Source organism: Acipenser ruthenus, chromosome 28 (assembly GCF_902713425.1).
Source record: "Acipenser ruthenus chromosome 28, fAciRut3.2 maternal haplotype, whole genome shotgun sequence".
NCBI classification, from domain to species: Eukaryota; Metazoa; Chordata; class Actinopteri; order Acipenseriformes; family Acipenseridae; genus Acipenser; species Acipenser ruthenus.
This window is the reverse complement of record NC_081216.1, coordinates 22,581,167-22,587,266: the sequence shown is the minus strand read 5'-3', so window position 1 is coordinate 22,587,266 and position 6,100 is coordinate 22,581,167.

The following is a 6,100-nucleotide window of genomic DNA, read 5'->3' as shown; positions in this document are numbered from 1 at the left end:
TACAAATATCACATTATTTTTACATACAATTACCCATTTATACAGTTGGGTTTTTAACTGGAGCAATCTAGGTAAAGTACCTTGCTCAAGGGTACAACAGCAGTGTCCCCCACTGGGGATTGAACCCACAACCCTCAGGTCAAGAGTCCAGAGCCCTAACCACTACTCCACACTATATATATATATAAAAATAAGTGCACACACTTCCAATACGGATCTTACAGTCAAATCAATAACTGTCTACTGTACACACCCTCTGATGTGTATAATTTACTATGTAAATTAAGAAAGGGAGACCCATTCATGAGAAATACACAAATAAACCGCAATGCAATCACTGTAGACTGCCTTCTAAATGTTAGCCTTTGTCAAACAAGCTATTACACAAAAATGCTTTGCTGTTGCCAAAACAAATTACCCATTTGGCAAAGTCTACTCTGAACCAGGTCCATCACAACTACAGTACAAGTACCGTGTGAAAGGAAACACTGAGAAACTTCACTGGACTGAACCCCTAAACAGATGTAGGCCCTTGCAGGTTTCAGGTCTCTTGGACAAAGCCTATTCAAAATGGTGAAGGTTGTGGGAGAGAAATACTTGCCAGAAGGCTCCCCAGGATAGATGGCAATGTGTCAAATACCCAGCGCTCCCTGAAGAATGTATCTGGGGAGAAGAGAACGGCAGATCAAGTGCTCCACCCCATGTGGTTTCAGCTACAATAAAACCATCAATGGAATGTGACAGGTACACAGTCACTACCTTGTTAAGACTTGAACCAGCCCTGGGTGCCAGCTGAAAAGACTGCACAACATTTTTTTGTTTGTTTTTAAATTACAGCCTTTGAAATAAAACGTTGTGCCAACATGGATTTCAGGCAGATTTCCTTTGCTAAACACTAAAGGGTATTTGTGTCAAAGCGTCTGCTGCTGTTTATATGCATGGTGCAGAAGCCTTCTTAATAGAGAATGGTTTATTTTGTAGTCCAATAAAACCCAGTGACCTTGTGTAAACAGGCACCCAATCTTACAGCAGGACCTTAACCTTGCAGCTTAACACAAGTGTCCAATTAAAGCAATACATCACCTGCAGGTAATAAAGCAGCAGAAGCTTCTATATGTCGTAGCCAGTGTGGCACCTGGGACCAGGCAGTTCAGAAAAACACACACACATTTTCACATACTAGGAAAAGCCAGGTACCCTGAAGGTATTGGTCTGCACTAATTAGACAGTGCAGTTTCAGTAAAGCAGGATGGCACAGGACAACAAGAGGAGTTCTAAATGGAAAGATGCTTGCTGTGCTCATCAAATAAAGCAGGGGGAGGTTCAAATAGTCTGAAGGAGAGGACTGCACTCGGATGTTGAACTTTCGCTCACAGAATACAGTATACAGTTCAAAAGAACAGAGATTCAAGTGGCACCATCGGCTGTTTAAACAAACCCTGATCATCACAAATCTTGAACAACCTCATCTGAGGTAACATCTAACAAAGGCTTCAAAAACAGATTCACTCACATGTGGCTTGAGCGACTGATGCAGATTTGCAGCTCATTGACTAACTCAAAAAACATTAAAAACTGTCCCTGCGCCTAAATGTAAACAGAAATAAACAACATCAATTCAATTTTGTGTACTGCTGCGTTAAGCACATGAGTGGGAGACTGCACGTGTGTGAGGTATAACAGTCTGCTAGTACAACATATTTACAAAAGCATTCTGGAATTAAGAACCTAACACAAAAACAAACTGGTCACTTACTGCGAAAGACAGACAGCCAACCAGACATGCTCCTGCTGTTTCGCTGAGCTTCAGCTCTATGGCTGTCAGACTAGCAATTAGTCGTCATCACAATTAGTTAAGCGGCTCATTAAGAAATTAACTTATTTCCTGATTTCTGTGGGCCCCATTGTGTCATGCACAGGCTTGATCCCTTGAGTGACAAATTAGTATGTAATTCTTACCCTTTTTGTTACAGTGAAGTGAAATGCTATTATTTAGTTTAAAGCCTGATGTTGAAGTTAAATGCATTATCATCGGTCTTGGTTTTACTCAATCAGTGTAGTTACTACACGAATTTGGGTAGTTTTTCAGATTACTAAACTAATGTTAGTAGTGTGTTTTTTTTTCCTAGGAATACTCAGTATTGATATTGGATTATTGGTTCCAAATCACACAAAAAAAAGCGTATTTTTCAGAAAATGGACATTCTAATTGAACAACAATAAAATGGATATTCTAATTGAGAACAATATCTCTGTAAAAAATAGTGTATATATATATATATATATATATATATATATATATATATATATATATATATATATCAGCATATGATATGCTGTGTACTTTCTTTATTTCAAGGAGCTTGAGGGAATCTTATGTTATTGATCTTTGGCTTTAGGCAAACCATAACCCCATCAACAACCCAGCTTCCAGGTTTTAAAAACGAATGATAAAGTAACACAAAACCAAAGCGTAGAGGTAAAAAAAAAAAAAAAACTACAAATTTCAAAACCATATAAATAAACACTCAAGGCAACCTTGATGAGTACACTTTTCAGTCTCCCATGGAGGTCCTGTGTGAATCATTTCTTTGGTATTTTCACCGCAGCACAAACAGTTCTCCGAGGTGGTCCAAACCAGAGGACGCTAAAGATCCCCTTTTCAAGCTGACATTGAAAATACACCGGGAGATAAATCCATCAGCACTCTCTCACAGGTCTGCTGCAAAGGAAACAGCAGCTCTTCACATAGAAATGTGTTCTGAACTACAAATAAACCCAGCACTTATACATCAACATCTCTTCTTTCTTGTGAGACTGTATGTCAAGCAGACATATTGTGTGTACTTGCCCAACATTGACTGAACCTCCTAGGTACTATTCAATGTGTTTTGGAGATCCAGATTTTCATATATTCGGTACAATTGACATCTTATAGTAATAATGATTATATAATAATATTTTTCATACAGGTATTTTTTGTGGGATTAAGAAAGGGGTTATTTTAGTGCACTTCTTGGAAGTTAACATGGACTGATTATTTCCCTAAGAACAATCTAATTAAATCCAGTTTTCATTTAGATTGTTAATGTTACTTCTTGACTTTTCTCCCTTATGCCCCCTTGTGGTGTTTAAAGCTACTGATTTACTTACTTTAAGACAACTTGTATTTACTGTAGGTTCTGTTTTGGGTAACACTTTGCACAAAGTGTTTCTAAATACTGTGCATGTACATAGTAGTTATTTAGTAAATACATGTGTACTTAAACATAATTACAATGTTATTATGCATAGTTACAATGTACTTAATGTGTAAATCTTTTTGCACCATATATGCAAGTACACAATGCATCAGAAAAGGGTGAGGGTTATATCATGCAAAAAGATTTACACGTTAAGTACATTGTAACTGTGCATAATAACATTGTAATTATGTGTAAGTGCCCATGATGTCACTACTTTTTATGCAGAAAAGTGCTTCTGATCTTACTTTTACCCTCCAGAGATACACAGCTGGTTGGAGAATGCAGGGAAAAGAATTGCACAAAAGATGAAAGTCCACTGAGGGGCCGTTTGGGTTACGGAGGTTTCTGTAAAATAGAAGTTTGGACAATCAACGTTGTGCTGCACTAGCCCAGGACCAGTAGAGATGCCTGAGGAATTACAGCTCAACCCAGATATCCTCTTGTAATTGAGCCTTACAGTCAGAGAGAAATTGAAATGGGGAGGAGGGTGACTTAGCAAGAGATCAGTTAGCATAGAGGCTGTCAGATGAAAGTCTGAAAGTTCAAAGTTTGAAAAAGGTTTTTTTTTTGTTTTTTTTTTGCTTTGAGGGCCCTTATTAAAGCGCACATACAGAACAAATTAACAAAAAAGATTATTTATTCAAATGTTTGCAAATTTAAATGCATCTGTAATTCCTGGCTTACATCACAACATTACAACAAATCTATACATTGAACTGCATGGATGTGCACAGATACAAAAAATAACATTTGCATTGTTTCCTCCACACGTTATATGTATTAAGATTAAATATCTTTATCAAAGCAGAGAAAAATAGCAGCAAGGCAAGACACCATTGCCAGTTCATACAACATTAATGGTAAAAGTATCGGATTGAATTTGTTTCTACTAGATAAACTGTATCTGCAGAATAGACACAATTACAGTGAAAGTTAACAGGTCGTAGCAGCAATTAACCCAATGTTGATTAATAACTCTGTGTGCCATTCATGTTAGCTGATTCTGCAGTGTCTATGCAGCACCCGTATACTTTACAATAGAAAGCTTTACCATTTGTCATTCATTAATAAAATGTATGCTGTCTAATGCTGATCACCTGATGTCAGAAAAGATTATATGCATCAATGGATCCCCGAGAGCAAATTCTTGCTTTGCTGTGAATAAAGGGAGGGGGGGACTGACTGAATTGTAACAAATCTGTCAGCTGGAATCCTGTTTGCAAATAGCAGTATCAGTCACTTTCTTTTATGTGAGATGCTGGAGATCAAAGGAAGAGCGTTCAGGTAAATATTCCTTTCATTTCCTTCCCTTTCATTTCATGATGTCAGCTTAGCGAAGCCCCAACCAGAGTCTCATTGTGAAAAGGTATTAACAACCTTATTTAAGGTTTAAAACATCACCTGTCTACAAACAAAAAGTCCCTTTACAGGTAAGTAAGTGTTACACAGCTGTACAGCTGTACAAACACTAAACGTCATGCAAGAGCTATGTTAAGAAGTTAGGCAGCACCAACTACAGCAGAGATTTTTTTTGCTTCAAAACCCCTTCTTTCACATACAGGTGGCATCTCCTTAGAGTGTGAACTGGGGCTCTCGCTAATCCAAACCCTGGCAGTCACAGTCCGGCACACCTTCAATATATGTTTTGAGAGTCACTATTTACAGAATGAGGGGAATGCAGGGGTCACCATAATAGTTTTTGAAGAACAGAATCACACCTGCAGGGTAGGGCTTGAATTGCTGCAGAGCCACATGGCAGGAAACACACAGTAAGTGGTATAACATTATTCTAGAAACTATGACAGCCACATTGCTGGAGCCAGAACGCTATCAGACTTGAAGAGCACTCGAGTCTGTTGCCCCTGATTCATTTGTTAACTGTTTCCCCGTGATTATTTATTCATTCTATTGCGAGATCACAAAAGCAGGCTTCTCTATGTGCCTGGTGTTTAGTACATGGCTCTAACCATGCTGATCAGCATCCCATCTACAAGTGCTCACTAAACTGTGTATGACGTTTTATACGTAATATTTATATGTCTGGTAAAAGAGGAAAATAGCTTGCATTTGTTAAATACTTTGCTTTTAAGTAAGTCACATAAATAATAGAACGTTGCTTTTGAAAAAAACTATATATATATATATATATATATATATATATATATATATATACAGCTCTGGAAAAAATTAAGAGACCACTGCAAAATTATCAGTTTCTCTGGTTTTACTATTTATAGGTATGTGTTTGGGTAAAATGAACATTTTTGTTTTATTCTATAAACTACTGACAACATTTCTCCCAAATTCCAAATAAAAATATTGTCATTTAGAGCATTTCTTTGCAGAAAATGACAACTGGTCAAAATAACAAAAAAGATGCAGTATTGTCAGACCTCGAATAATGCAAAGAAAATAAGTTCATATTCATTTTTAAACAACAAAATACTAATGTTTTAACTTAGGAAGAGTTCAGAAATCAATATTTGGTGGAATAACCCTGATTTTCAAGCACAGCTTTCATGCGTCTTGGCATGCTCTCCGCCAGTCTTTCACATTGATGTTGGGTGACTTTATGCCACTCCTGGCGCAAAAATTCAAGCAGCTCGGCTTTGTTTGATGGCTTGTGACCATCCATCTTCCTCTTGATCACATTCCAGAGGTTTTCAATGGGGTTCAGGTCTGGAGATTGGGCTGGCCATGACAGGGTCTTGATCTGGTGGTCCTCCATCCACACCTTGATTGACCTGGCTGTGTGGCATGGAGCATTGTCCTGCTGGAAAAACCAATCCTCAGAGTTGGGGAACATTGTCAGAGCAGAAGGAAGCAAGTTTTCTTCCAGGACAACCTTGTACTTG